The sequence below is a fragment of the Symsagittifera roscoffensis genome, chromosome 9 (genome assembly GCF_963678635.1).
Source record: "Symsagittifera roscoffensis chromosome 9, txSymRosc1.1, whole genome shotgun sequence".
Taxonomy (NCBI): Eukaryota; Metazoa; Xenacoelomorpha; order Acoela; family Convolutidae; genus Symsagittifera; species Symsagittifera roscoffensis.
Genome location: NC_087070.1, coordinates 9124153 through 9140161, shown reverse-complemented (window position 1 = coordinate 9140161; position 16009 = coordinate 9124153). Strand labels below are relative to the sequence as shown.

At 32.2% G+C, this 16009-nt stretch overlaps 2 protein-coding genes across 3 annotated transcripts in view; one reads left to right on the top strand and one right to left on the bottom strand.

Annotated features, from left to right (window-relative positions):
* Window positions 1–1014, bottom strand: part of LOC134853879 (uncharacterized) — an 87271-nt gene extending 86257 nt beyond the window's left edge. For both annotated transcript variants that reach the window (XM_063869834.1, XM_063869835.1), the window contains exon 1: window positions 615–1014. The gene's annotated coding sequence lies outside the window, so the exon portion shown is untranslated. The remainder of the gene's footprint in view (window positions 1–614) is intronic.
* LOC134854121 (hypoxia up-regulated protein 1-like) overlaps window positions 1–16009 on the top strand; it is a 506694-nt gene that overhangs the window by 190327 nt on the left and 300358 nt on the right. The window lies entirely within an intron of this gene.

The following is a 16009-nucleotide window of genomic DNA, read 5'->3' as shown; positions in this document are numbered from 1 at the left end:
CAGAATTTTTCGAGGTCGCTTAAGATGTTTTCAAAAAAATTGAAAACTTTTTGCATTGATACCAATCAGCATTAATGTTTTAAGCAAAAAGTACCCAAAAACTAAATCAAATTAAATTTAAACAAACTTGAAGAAAATGAGGTTATATAAAAAACTTCATGAGCTGAGTTAAAAATTTTCTTTAAAGAAATTAAATGAAAAAATGAAGCCTCTAAGTACTTCAGTGTTCTTGGAAAGCAAATCTTAAAAGATAACTTGCAAGAAAATTTGCGATATAATTCAAAAATCCTGAATTTTTCTGGCAAGATTTGCATTCGCTTTGCAAGATTCTTGCAAGATGTGCCTTCTATTTGCAAGATTTAAGCAAGATCTTGCAATCCATACAATTTTTTTTAGATTCAGTTACAACTCACTGGCTGCAAAGTTGTTTCTATATTTTGTTCTAACAAAACAAAAAACGGAGTAGTTATTAAAAAGTTCAATTGACTACTTAAACTTACTTGAAAACAAGGGTAAACTTGCAATTTTTCGCCTATTTTGCCAGAAAAATTGACGGTGTATCTGTTGCCAACTTTACATGCGTGTTTTTTTGGAGATAGAAAATGTTAAATTACCTGGTAATGGGTTGTCTGAAAGATTTTAGCTTTCTGTTTTTCTTGTAGATTGATTATTGTAGATTGTTTTCTGTTATAGTTCGACAATAAAGTGACAAAACAAATTTAACAATAGAAATAGCAGTCAATTAACCATTTCATCAATGTCAGATTCTTTCTATACTTTTGGAAGACAATAAACACTTTTTTGACGATAAACAATTAATTATGACAATCAGAATGCTAAGAATTTCCTTCGATTTTATTTCTATAGCCTCAATTTTAAAAAACGTCATCTGATTATAAATTCATCTTTAAACACATCTGCATCGATATGTAAATGTCTATGGAAAACGCAGTTGGTATGAAAAGCGAAGGAATTTTTTATCGATCGTTATATGGCACGTAAGAAGCCGCTCAAATACCCATAAAATATATTTCCTACAGTGAATAATATAAAGAAAAGGTATATATAAAATGTATTACTCGTTGGAGGAGGCAACATTAAAAAAGGAAGACGCGTGAAAAAAACTCGAACATGGTATATAATGACGATGAAGGTGCAACGAAGGTTAACGCACCAAATAGAGTCACAAAATACAATGCAAAAGATGGCATTTCAGGTAAATGAAAAAATTTGGTGAACTCAACTAACTCCATTGAAAAAAAAGTCAGGATCTTATAAAGTAACCATTCTAATGTAACTATAGTAAAGAAACTCCAGCCCTTTAACGATTCAATTCACCAGTTAAACCTATGCTATTTTTGCACCTTGTAACGAAATCCCCATTTTTTGCAATGCGGGGAATCTAAAATTGGTCTATATAAAATTTCAGGTAGCATCAAAAACGCAAAAACCTGAAACTGCATAGGCTCTCAAAAAGCTAATTTTGAACTTTTCGGTCTATGTATCTTTCGGTTTTGTGAACGTATACTTTTTTATATAACAATTCTTCTACAAGGTACCATTACTATTCTTACCATTACCATCAGACCGAATCAATGCTCCTCCACCGAAGAATGGATTGTTCCCCATGATGAAAGGAATGGTATATGTTAATTCGTCTACCAAGGGAAAGGTTAAACAAAGGAAATAGAAATGGCCTCCAGCCATAAATCGATGTGAACAAAATTTGCAGTTTCATGTAAGAAATCTGAGACAGTTATTCTGGAAAATGGAACTGACTTTGATATTTTTTCTTTTTTTTTGGTATTTTTCTTGACGATAATTCCGGTAAGTTGAGTGAAAATTTGAAAAAAAAATAAATCTGAGAGTTCGACCCGAGTCAAATGTTATATTAGCTTGAGAAAAAAATGTTTGGCGATGTTGTTTGAATTTCACTTAAAATCAATTTCTGTTTTTGACAGAGAAGATTGTTTTGTGCTGAAAAAATCAAAGAAAGCACTTGAAAAGGAAATGACAAGATTTGATTATATTGCAGTGAAGATTTTTAAAGGGGTTATCCTCTTCCAAGTGATCTTTTCTACATTTGTTAAGCTTGAAGCTTGCCCGTAATTTGCCATCAAGCCCTTATGACTACCGTTCCAAAACAACCATTTCGTCTGGCAGACAAATTCTGGCTGTTTGTAAACACAAACATGATAACTGAAAATAACTGCTTGAATTAATTTCATCGTTGCAACAATGTAGAAACAAAAAAAAAACAAATAAACAAACAAGAAAACCAGTAGCACAGAATGTTCCGACCATAGTCTTTAAAAATCCTGCAAATTTTTTTAAATGTAGTGCTTTTTCTACGTTGTATGATGAAAAGATCTGACGTAGGAACTAGAATAAAGGAATTTCCGACAGTTTTAGTAATATAAGCAATTTGGACAAAAAAATTGTAGAAAAATGGCTAAAACAACAAAAGAAATCCCATATTTCGGTTTCTTTTTTTGAAGTTTTTAGTCACCAAAATGTCGCTAAGAAATCAAAAGAAACTAATATACGTGCTTAAATTTTTGTTCAGGGCTTAAATTAAGCATCATTAGACTGTTCGCAAACTGTTTCATTGCTGTTTTAAAATTCTTCTCGACCTTTGTGTAAACCAATTCGCTCGCTTTATTCCCTCAAAATTGAAATAACAACCAAAAATTTTAATCCAGTTTGTCTCGTTAAACCAAATTACGACCGAAAAACTTCGATTTGGTATGTCAAATGACCCTTTGTAATATTTGTTTGTGGTATCTGATTTTGCGTAAACAAAAAGAAAAAACTAAAATACCCTACTACAAAATTCTTCCACATTTTTCAAATGCTCGGAACAACAATTAGGCCAGTACATAAATAAAAGTGATAGAAATCAACCTAGCAAATCTTGATAAAAGTTTTAACTTTAAAAAAAATCCCAAAACAAACCATTGGATCAATCATTCGGGTTTTCTGGTTCTATGCATCAGAAAAAACTGCTCAGAGTCATGATTTAATTGAACTTAAGACTTCAAATTTTGGAAACTCTCAACTGGAAATTTTGATGTTATTGAATATAGCACGCTAAAATTTTTTAGCGTAGAAACTAAACACATCGCACGTATTTTAAAATGATTTGTTTTTCATCGATTTTTTTCCACATTTTGATAAAACAGACAAAAGAATACGGTTATTTTGTCTGTTTGTGCATAAAATTATCTCTTTCTATTTTTCATTTTGCCAAACTAGACAAAGCGATACGAATTGTTCATGTTTTTCCAGATATATTGGCTGTTTTTATCATGTTTAAAGAAAAAGGAGATATCGTCCAGATTTTTTCCAGATATTGTGTCTGTTTTTTATAATTTGAAAAAACAAAACAAAATTATATTGCGTCTGTTTTTCAAAAACTGCAAAAACAGAGAAAAGGTAATCCGAAGATTTTGCTGTTTTCTAAAAATTTTGTCTGTTTTCATTTTTTGCAAAAACAGAGAAATTTTGTCTGTTTTTATTTTGTCTTAACTTTCTACTTTCAAAAAAGTACACCAGGAAATCGAATTTATACTCCCGTTCTTATAAGTTGCAAAAACAGACAAACAAATGTCTATATTTTGTCTGTTTTTGCTAATAATTTTTGACTTTTTATGTTCCAAAAACAGACGAAGTAAAACAGGTTCTAAATTATTTGTATGTTTTTTCATGTTTTGCAACAACTTAAAAATAATAGGTTGTCCGTTTTTATCTGATAACTTGTTGTTTTTTCACATTTTGGAAAAACAGACAATGCTATTGGATATTTTATTTAACTTTTCAGATAATTTTTCTGTCACAATCTGAGAAAACAGACAAAAAATACGGATACTTTTTCGTTTTGTGCAACTAAATAACTTTTTTGGTTTCACATTTTTGCATGCAAGTTAAAACGATGAAAACTTTTCTTCTGTTTTTTTTTTAGTTATGCTGTCTGTTCTTTCGACATTTATTGAAAATAGAAAAATAATCCAGATACTTTTTTCAGGTATTTTTTCTTTTTTTTTCAAAATAATTTGACAAAACAAACAAAATAAAGGGGATATCGCGTCTGATTTTCATAATTTTCAATTAAGAAAATTTAATACGGATGCCTGTGTTCTAACTACCTTTTCTGTTTTCCTCATTTCGCAAAAGCAAACAACGTGAAATGGATAATTTGATTGAGTTTTATGTTACTTTGTGTTTTGTTTTTGCATATTGCTATATTAGTTAAATAACAACGAGAGTTTGTCTCTTTTTAAGATACTTTAGTCTGTTTTTCAATTTTTGAAAAAAAAAGAATCGGATACTTTTTCCTCTTTTTCCTCTTTTTCCTCTTTTTTTGTTTGATTTTACTCCTTCTGAAGACATAAGCAGAGTAATACAAATACTTTGACTGCTTTTCGAATCAATTCGAGGGACTTCGTTAAGTTTCTGAGCTGAACATTACGAGGCCAAACTGTGCACTGGATAGGCGCACAAATTTGTGTCGGTGTGTTCCTGGATTCCAGAGACAAGTCTTTAAACCTGTTAAAATTTTGTCGGAACGATCAAAGGAAAGTAAAGAACAAAAGAAGAACAAAGGGAGCGTCCTTGTTGCGGAATCCGCTATCAATGCACAAAATGCACAATTTGGCCTCGTAATGAAAGTCAGTTGCGGCAGGATTAGTCAGTTGAAAGGCATCGCACTTATTTTCAAAAAATTTAATTGTCCCATACATAAAAGATGTTTATATCCAACAATTGTTCACTTCTTCTGAAAGCGTCAAAAAATAGGTTCAATGGAACATCAATGTATCTGATAGTTTTGAAAACTGTTCTACTTAACCAAAAATTTGGCAATACTGTTCAACGAAGAGCCAAAAGATTTTTTTCTTGTTTTGTTTGTGCTCTCGATGTATTTCACAGTGCAACTTCAAGTTGCTACAAGTCCACGACCATTGATGTATGTTTTCTTTTCAGTTTTTTTGGACTCTACCCCTTCAACCGAATTCAAAAAAAATTCGTTTTATCAACATCATTACGTGGCAAAAATTTGCACTCGATAGGCACACAATTTCGTGTTTGTGTGTTACTGGATTCCTGAGACAAATCTTTCCACATGTTAAAATTTTGTCGGAACGATCAAAAGTAATGAAAGAACAAAAGAGGACCAAACCCGGGTTGACCAAAACTGCTAGTATTGCAATTTTCATAAATGGAAAAAAGCTAGTCGTACACTTTTCATGCAGTTCCATCAGAACAAAAAATTGCATGAAAGATCTATGATTAGTGATTTTTTTAAATGGAAATCGTATGAGAAGTATTTTTTCATAAACAAAAAATATTGATTTTGTACAGTTTATATTCTAAAAACTTTTTGGTTGTTTTCGTAACCGAACACAAGTGACAAAAACTTTGGTTACTCAAACGTAGAGTAATGAAAAGTTTGACCGTCTCGCATTGAAAATGCATGAGAAAGTGCATGAAGTGACTTAAAACAATGCAAATAAATACCATACTAAAAATCAACCTCATCATTATGCACAAACTTATTTTCCATCAGACGATGATGAATACTATAATCAGAATTATCAACGATTTTCCTCAAACCAAAGACCTCGTTCTTACAGTATTGATCAACCAGATATTTTCGAACCTCACATACGAAATGAACAAAAAGGACAACCTAGAACTAATCCAACACCTTACAATCATCATTTTCAACAGCAAATTCCAGTTAATACACATTCATCTCAACCAACTCAGATGCATAAGGAAATCCCACTACCATATTATTTACAACAACACGAAATAACAAAAAGCTAACTAACAAATTTTTCTCAAATGCCACACACCGCAGAATCCTCACAAATGACTATGAATCCATAACCAATGGCTGGATCATCAATATCATCAAATAAGCGACTAATGGAATTTACAGGCACAGATTCTGAATACTCTGTAGACAATTATCTAAAAGCAGTCACAGCAAATTTAATTTTAAATAGAGGATCTGAACCAGTAAACACTTAGATACATAGACGTACAGCTTTAATCCAAACCACAATTGACGGTGCAGCCCAAAAACGGTTTTCAGTTTTACCTATAGAAATAAAATCAGATTGGAAAAGCTTCACCCATGAAGACTCAAAAATGTATGATTCAGAAAGAAACAAACATTATCAAAGATTTTTATGCAATGAGATTCGTAGAGTACCAAATGAAAGAATTAAGCAACTTGCAGTTAGAATTGAAGCACTAGTCCGAAAAGCATACTCACTCAATACTCATGATTGAGAAAATACAAAGATGACAGAAATCTTAATGATGACTTTTACATCTCAAATGGGAAAAATGGCATTGAAAAAGAGAGCATCACATCCTTCCTCAATCCGAGAACCCTATTTAGACTTTAGGAAGCTAGTAGATAAACTAAAACAAGCAGAGGTCACTATGAAATTAGAAGACACGTAAAACCTAAAGTTACAAAATGTCAACATTCTCCAAACCACTACATCACAAATAAACAATATTAATGACTCTGATACAGAACTATCTGAAAAAATCACTGAAATTTTGAACAATTACGAGAAAAACCCAAATTTCAAAGGCAAACCATCATTCAAAATGGTGTAATTTTGTCGACAATACGGACACAGTATCGCTGAATGCAGAAAAAAAAACAACAAGATAACCAAAACAAACCACAAAAATATAGAGAACGCAACAAATATTTTCATCAATACATGAAGCAAGATCAAAATTTACCCAACAAAAGAATTCATAGCATTCATAGTTCAGGAAAACCCCTTCCACATAATTCCAACTTCTCTAGACAACAATCACCCTATATTACAAATTATAGAGGATGATCACCAAACCAAAGATCTCACAAAATAGGTATAGCCGATCACATAGTCAAAATCAAAATAACTAATCAAGATCAAATTCGAATCAACACAGATTTAACGAGAGATCTTATTCAAATACTAGACATCGAAATTATTCAATTAATAGATCTAGAAACTCTACATACAATCGGTAAAGAAAATTTTCTAACGATCGAAATAGAAACTATTCAAACAGTCGAAGCGCTGGATATCAAATTCATCGATCACGCGATTAATCAAACAATAGATCAAATTATTATAATTATCAAAATAGATCAGTGATAATTCACAGAACAAAAGCTCAAGCTATAACAACAGACAAAGAAACTACTCACAATCACCACATAGGAATAACACACGTAATCAAAATTCACATCAAACTTATAGGAGTAACCCACCTAACATCAAAGACAAAAAAAGCATGTACAATCAACTGAAGAAACTCAACCAGACCCCCCCCCGGTATTGACAATAACGAAAGCACAGAATTGCAATTAAACAACATCAATTCACAGATAGCGAAAACACAATTTCCATTAACATGATAAACGTTGAAAATGACTATGAGCCTATTATATATGAACAACCCATATACTCTCACATATATCAAAACCATGACCAATTTCTTTGCAACTATTATACAAGACCAGTATCAAATAGCACAACAAAAGAAAAAATAGAAAAAATATCAAAAATAATGTAAGAAATAAAAGAAGAAAAACCCACAGAATGCTCAAGCACAAATAACATTTATCAAAATACACCTAAAGAAACACATTTACAAAAAGAAATTATATTGACAACTCCACTTCATTTAGAAAGTCCAAAATCAAAACAATTGCAAACACCAGACCTTGAAATAGATTTTTTAATCGATTCTGGAGCAGAATCAAAAATTATAAGCATTCCCACTTGGAATGAGATTAAAATTCTACATCCACAACTGATACCCTTTAAAACAACATGTAGACTAGCAACCGCACAAGGATCAACCTTAAGCAACTATGGAAAAAAACAACTGTTCTTTGTTCCCACTCGAACAATGGAACAAAACAAACTGATGAGCAAACCATTTAAACAAACCTTCCACATCACAGATATAAAACATAATATCAATGGAAAACCATTCATCACTAAATACATACCTGCTATCAATATTTTAGACAGCAAAATTAATATAAAAGACAAATATACAAGAATGCATAACAACGCTTTCACATTATTCCAAAGAATGAACAAATAACCACCATTTTTCTCAAAATTTTACCCATTTAAAATAAAGAAAGAAAACATCTTAAACCACTCTCAGGATACGTTTACAAATTACCGATCAGACAAGTTCACCAATATGACAAAAATCAAAGCAGACAACACCTCTATATGTGTGGCCTTGAATTTAGACCATTTCACAAATTCTTTAGAGTAACAATTTCATCCGTAAAATTAGTTAAATGAGCAGATGAGCAACGCGATTGGTTATTTTTTTGATGTAGTTTTTTGAGCAGATGAACCACGTAATTGGGTTTTTTTTTGCTTAAACTGCTGCATAGTGAAAATTATTATGACTTAGTATGGTCATTAGTTTAATGAGCAGATGAGCAATGTGATTGGTAAGTTTCTGGTCAAAGAGTTTTGAGCAGATGAACCAGGTGATTGAGTTTTCTCTTTTTGCTTACACTGCTGCTTAATGAAATTTAGTATGGTTTAGTATGGTAGTAAATTAATGAGCAGATGAACAACTTGATTGGTTAAGTTTTTGATTGTAGTGTTATGAGCAGATGAACAAGGTGATAGATTTTTCTCTTTTTGCCTAAACTGCTGCTTAGTGGAAATTAGTATGATTTAGTATAGTAGTAAGTTAATGAGCAGAAGAACAACTTCATTGGTTAAGTTTTCGGTCGTAATTTATTGAGCAGATGAACCAGGTGATGAATTTTTCTCTTTTTGCTTACACTGCTGCTTAATGAAATTTAGTATGGTTTAGTATGGTAGTAAATTAATGAGCAGATGAAAACCTTGATTGATTAAATTTTTTGCCGTATTTTATTGAACAGATGAACGACGTGACTGATTTTTTTCTTTTTTTGCTTACACTGCTGCTTAGTGAAAATTAGTCTGGTTTAATATAGTCGTTAATTTAATGAGCAGATGTGCAACGCGATTGGTCATTTTTTTGATGTTGTTTTTTGAGCAGATGAACCACGTGATTGAGTTTTCTGTTTTGGCTGACACCGCTGCTCATTGAAAATTAGTATGATTTAGTATGGTAGTAAATTAATGAGGTGATGAAAACATTGATTGATTAATTTTTTTGCCGTAGTTTATTGGGCAGATGAACGACGTGATATATTTTTTCCTTTTTCTTTGCTTACACTGCTGCTTAGTGAAAATTAGTATGGTTTAATACGGTCGTTAGTGTAATGAGCAGATGAACAACTTGATTGGTTAAGTTTTTGATTGTAGTGTTATGAGCAGATGAACCAGGTGATGGATTTTTCTCTTTTTGCCTAAACTGCTGCTTAGTGAAAATTAGTATGATTTAGTATGGTAGTAAAATAATGAGCAGAAGAACAACTTCCTTGGTTAAGTTTTCGGTCGTAGTTTATTAAGCAGATTAACCAGGTGATGGATTTTTCTCTTTTTGCTTAAACTGCTACTTAGTGAAAATTAGTATGTTTTAGTATGGTAGTAAAATAATGAGCAGATGAACAACTCGATTGGTTAAGTTTTTGGTCGTAGTTTATTGAGCAGTAGAACCACGCGATTGAATTTCCTCTTTTTGCTTACACTGCTGCTTAAGGAAAAGTAGTATGATTTAGTATGGTAGTAACTTAAAAAGCAGATGACCAATTTGATTAGTTAAGTTTTTTGTCGTAGTTTATTGAGCAGATGAACCAGCTGATGGATTTTTCTTTTTTTGTTTAAACTGCTGCTTAGTGAAAATTAGTATGGTTTAAAATTGTCGTTAGTTTAATGAGCAGATGAGCAACGTGATTGGTTAGGTTTTTGATCGTAGTTTTTTGAGAAGATGAGCCACGTGATTGAATTTCCTCTTTTTGCTTACACTGTCGCTTAATGAAAATTAATATGAATTAGTATGGTAGTAAATTTTTGAGCAGATGGAAAACTTGATTGGTTAAGTTTTTGTTCGTAACTTATGGAGCAGATGAAACACGTGATGGATTTTTCTTTTTTTGCTTACACTGCTGCTTAGTGAAAATTAGTCTGGTTTAATATGGTCGTTAATTTAATGAGCAGATGAGCAACGCGATTGGTTATTTTTTTGATGTTTTTTTTGAGCAGATGAACCACGTGATTGAGTTTTCTGTTTTGGCTGACACTGCTGCTTATTGAAAATTAGTATGATTTAGTATGGTAGTAAATTAATGAGGTGATGAAAACATTGATTGATTAATTTTTTGCCGTAGTTTATTGAGCAGATGAACGACCTGATTGATTTTTTTGCTTACACTGTGCTTAGTGAAAATTAGTCTGGTTTAATATGGTCGTTAATTTAATGAGCAGATGAGCAACGCGATTGGTTATTTTTTTGATGTTGTTTTTTGAGCAGATGAACCACGTGATTGAGTTTTCTGTTTTGGCTGACACTGCTGCTTATTGAAAATTAGTATGATTTAGTATGGTAGTAAATTATTGAGGTGATGAAAACATTGATTGATTAATTTTTTACCGCAGTTTATTGGGCAGATGAACGACGTGATATATTTTTTCTTTTTTTTTTCTTACACTGCTGCTTTGTGAAAATTAGTATGGTTTAATACGGTCGTTAGTTTAATGAGCAGACGAACAACTTGATTGGTTAAGTTTTTGATTGTAGTGTTATGAGCAGATGAACCACGTGATTGAGTTTTCTGTTTTGGCTGACACCGCTGCTCATTGAAAATTAATATGATTTAGTATGGTAGTAAATTAATGAGGTGATGAAAACATTGATTGATTAATTTTTATGCCGTAGTTTATTGGGCAGATGAACGACGTGATATATTTTTTCCTTTTTCTTTGCTTACACTGCTGCTTAGTGAAAATTAGTATGGTTTAATACGGTCGTTAGTGTAATGAGCAGATGAACAACTTGATTGGTTAAGTTTTTGATTGTAGTGTTATGAGCAGATGAACCAGGTGATGGATTTTTCTCTTTTTGCCTAAACTGCTGCTTAGTGAAAATTAGTATGATTTAGTATGGTAGTAAAATAATGAGCAGAATAACAACTTCCTTGGTTAAGTTTTCGGTCGTAGTTTATTAAGCAGATGAACCAGGTGATGGATTTTTCTCTTTTTGCTTAAACTGCTACTTAGTGAAAATTAGTATGTTTTAGTATGGTAGTGAAATAATGAGCAGATGAACAACTTGATTGGTTAAGTTTTTGGTCGTAGTTTATTGAGCAGTAGAACCACGCGATTGAATTTCCTCTTTTTGCTTACACTGCTGCTTAAGGAAAAGTAGTATGATTTAGTATGGTAGTAACTTAAAAAGCAGATGACCAATTTGATTGGTTAAGTTTTTTGTCGTAGTTTATTGAGCAGATGAACCAGCTGATGGATTTTTCTTTTTTTGTTTAAACTGCTGCTTAGTGAAAATTAGTATGGTTTAAAATTGTCGTTAGTTTAATGAGCAGATGAGCAACGTGATTGGTTAGGTTTTTGATCGTAGTTTTTTGAGAAGATGAGCCACGTGATTGAATTTCCTCTTTTTGCTTACACTGTCGCTTAATGAAAATTAATATGAATTAGTATGGTAGTAAATTTTTGAGCAGATGGAAAACTTGATTGGTTAAGTTTTTGTTCGTAACTTATGGAGCAGATGAAACACGTGATGGATTTTTCTTTTTTTGCTTACACTGCTGCTTAGTGAAAATTAGTCTGGTTTAATATGGTCGTTAATTTAATGAGCAGATGAGCAACGCGACTGGTTATTTTTTTGATGTTTTTTTTGAGCAGATGAACCACGTGATTGAGTTTTCTGTTTTGGCTGACACTGCTGCTTATTGAAAATTAGTATGATTTAGTATGGTAGTAAATTAATGAGGTGATGAAAACATTGATTGATTAATTTTTTGCCGTAGTTTATTGAGCAGATGAACGACCTGATTGATTTTTTTGCTTACACTGTGCTTAGTGAAAATTAGTCTGGTTTAATATGGTCGTTAATTTAATGAGCAGATGAGCAACGCGATTGGTTATTTTTTTGATGTTGTTTTTTGAGCAGATGAACCACGTGATTGAGTTTTCTGTTTTGGCTGACACTGCTGCTTATTGAAAATTAGTATGATTTAGTATGGTAGTAAATTAATGAGGTGATGAAAACATCGATTGATTAATTTTTTTGCCGCAGTTTATTGGGCAGATGAACGACGTGATATATTTTTGTCTTTTTTTTTGCTTACACTGCTGCTTTGTGAAAATTAGTATGGTTTAATACGGTCGTTAGTTTAATGAGCAGACGAACAACTTGATTGGTTAAGTTTTTGATTGTAGTGTTATGAGCAGATGAACCAGGTGATGGATTTTTCTCTTTTTGCCTAAACTGCTGCTTAGTGAAAATTAGTATGATTTAGTATGGTAGTAAGTTAATGAGCAGAAGAACAACTTCATTGGTTAAGTTTTCGGTCGTAATTTATTGAGCAGATGAACCAGGTGATGGATTTTTCTCTTTTTGCTTAAACTGCTACTTAGTGAAAATTAGTATGATTTAGTATGGTAGTAAAACAATGAGCAGATGAACAACTTGATTGGTTAAGTTTTTGGTCGTAGTTTATTGAGCAGTAGAACCACGCGATTGAATTTCCTCTTTTTGCTTACACTGCTGCTTAAGGAAAAGTAGTATGATTTAGTATGGCAGTAACTTAAAAAGCAGATGACCAATTTGATTGGTTAAGTTTTTTGTCGTAGTTTATTGAGCAGATGAAACAGCTGATGGATTTATCTTTTTTTTTGCTTAAACTGCTGCTTAGTGAAAATTAGTATGGTTTAAAATTGTCGTTAGTTTATTGAGCAGATGAGCAACGTGATTGGTTAGGTTTTTGATCGTAGTTTTTTGAGAAGATGAGCCACGTGATTGAATTTCTTCTTTTTGCTTACACTGCCGCTTAATGAAAATTAATATGAATTAGTATGGTAGTAATTTTTTGAGCAGATGAAAAACTTGATTGGTTAAGTTTTTGTTCGTAACTTATGGAGCAGATGAACCACGTGATGGATTTTTCTCTTTTTGCTTTAACTGCTGCTTAGTGAAAATTAGTATGATTTACTATTGTCGTTAGTTTAATGAGCAGATGAGCAACTTGATTGGTTGAGTTTTTGGTCGCAGTTAATTGAGAAGATGAACCACATGATGGTTTTTTCTCTTTTCGCTTTAGCTGCTGCTTGGTGAAAATTAGTATGATTTAGTCTGGTAATAAAATAATGAGCAGAGGAACAACTTGATTGGGTAAGTTTTTGGTCGTAGTTTATTGAGCAGATGAACCACGTGATTGAATTCCCTCTTTTTTTCTACACTGCTGCTTAAGTAAAATTAGTTTGAAATTAAATGGTAGTAAATTAATGAGCAGATTAACAACTTGATTGATTAAGTTTTTGGTCGTAGTTTTTTGAGCAGAAGAACCAGGTGATGGATTTTTCTCCTTTTGCTTCAACTGCTGCTTAGTGAATATTAGTATGATTTACTATTGTCGTTAGTTTAATGAGCAGATGAGCAACGTGATTGGTTAGGTTTTTGATCGTAGTTTTTTGAGAAGAAGAGCCACGTGATTGAACTTCCTCTTTTTGCTTACACTGCCGCTTAATGAAAATTAATATGAATTAGTATGGTAGTAAATTTTTGAGCAGATGAAAAACTTGATTGGTTAAGTTTTTGGTCGTAGTTTATTGAGCAGTAGAACCACGCGATTGAATTTCCTCTTTTTGCTTACACTGCTGCTTAAGGAAAAGTAGTATGATTTAGTATGGCAGTAACTTAAAAAGCAGATGACCAATTTGATTGGTTAAGTTTTTTGTCGTAGTTTATTGAGCAGATGAAACAGCTGATGGATTTTTCTTTTTTTTTGCTTAAACTGCTGCTTAGTGAAAATTAGTATGGTTTAAAATTGTCGTTAGTTTAATGAGCAGATGAGCAACGTGATTGGTTAGGTTTTTGATCGTAGTTTTTTGAGAAGATGAGCCACGTGATTGATTTTTCTCTTTTTGCTTAAACTGCTACTTAATGAAAATTAATATGAATTAGTATGGTAGTAAAATAATGAGCAGATGAACAACTTGATTGGTTAAGTTTTTGGTCGTAGTTTATTGAGCAGTAGAACCACGCGATTGAATTTCCTCTTTTTGCTTACACTGCTGCTTAAGGAAAAGTAGTATGATTTAGTATGGCAGTAACTTAAAAAGCAGATGACCAAATTGATTGGTTAAATTTTTTGTCGTAGTTTATTGAGCAGATGAAACAGCTGATGGATTTTTCTTTTTTTCGCTTAAACTGCTGCTTAGTGAAAATTAGTATGGTTTAAAATTGTCGTTAGTTTAATGAGCAGATGAGCAACGTGATTGGTTAGGTTTTTGATCGTAGTTTTTTGAGAAGATGAGCCACGTGATTGAATTTCCTCTTTTTGCTTACACTGCCGCTTAATGAAAATTAATATGAATTAGTATGGTAGTAAATTTTTGAGCAGATGAAAAACTTGATTGGTTAAGTTTTTGTTCGTAACTTATGGAGCAGATGAACCACGTGATGGATTTTTCTCTTTTTGCTTTAAATGCTGCTTAGTGAAAATTAGTATGATTTACTATTGTCGTTAGTTTAATGAGCAGATGAGCAACTTGATTGGTTGAGTTTTTGGTCGCAGTTAATTGAGAAGATGAACCACATGATGGTTTTTTCTCTTTTTGCTTTAGCTGCTGCTTGGTGAAAATTAGTATGATTTAGTCTGGTAAGAAAATAATGAGCAGAGGAACAACTTGATTGGGTAAGTTTTTGGTCGTAGTTTATTGAGCAGATGAACGACCTGATTGATTTTTTTGCTTACACTGTGCTTAGTGAAAATTAGTCTGGTTTAATATGGTCGTTAATTTAATGAGCAGATGAGCAACGCGATTGGTTATTTTTTTGATGTTGTTTTTTGAGCAGATGAACCACGTGATTGAGTTTTCTGTTTTGGCTGACACTGCTGCTTATTGAAAATTAGTATGATTTAGTATGGTAGTAAATTAATGAGGTGATGAAAACATTGATTGATTAATTTTTTTGCCGCAGTTTATTGGGCAGATGAACGACGTGATATATTTTTTCTTTTTTTTGCTTACACTGCTGCTTTGTGAAAATTAGTATGGTTTAATACGGTCGTTAGTTTAATGAGCAGACGAACAACTTGATTGGTTAAGTTTTTGATTGTAGTGTTATGAGCAGATGAACCAGGTGATGGATTTTTCTCTTTTTTCTTTTTGCCTAAACTGCTGCTTAGTGAAAATTAGTATGATTTAGTATGGTAGTAAGTTAATGAGCAGAAGAACAACTTCATTGGTTAAGTTTTCGGTCGTAATTTATTGAGCAGATGAACCAGGTGATGGATTTTTCTCTTTTTGCTTAAACTGCTACTTAGTAAAAATTAGTATGATTTAGTATGGTAGTAAAATAATGAGCAGATGAACAACTTGATTGGTTAAGTTTTTGGTCGTAGTTTATTGAGCAGTAGAACCACGCGATTGAATTTCCTCTTTTTGCTTACACTGCTGCTTAAGGAAAAGTAGTATGATTTAGTATGGCAGTAACTTAAAAAGCAGATGACCAATTTGATTGGTTAAGTTTTTTGTCGTAGTTTATTGAGCAGATGAAACAGCTGATGGATTTTTCTTTTTTTTGCTTAAACTGCTGCTTAGTGAAAATTAGTATGGTTTAAAATTGTCGTTAGTTTAATGAGCAGATGAGCAACGTGATTGGTTAGGTTTTTGATCGTAGTTTTTTGAGAAGATGAGCCACGTGATTGAATTTCCTCTTTTTGCTTACACTGCCGCTTAATGAAAATTAATATGAATTAGTATGGTAGTAAATTTTTGAGCAGATGAAAAACTTGATTGGTTAAGTTTTTGTTCGTAACTTATGGAGCAGATGAACC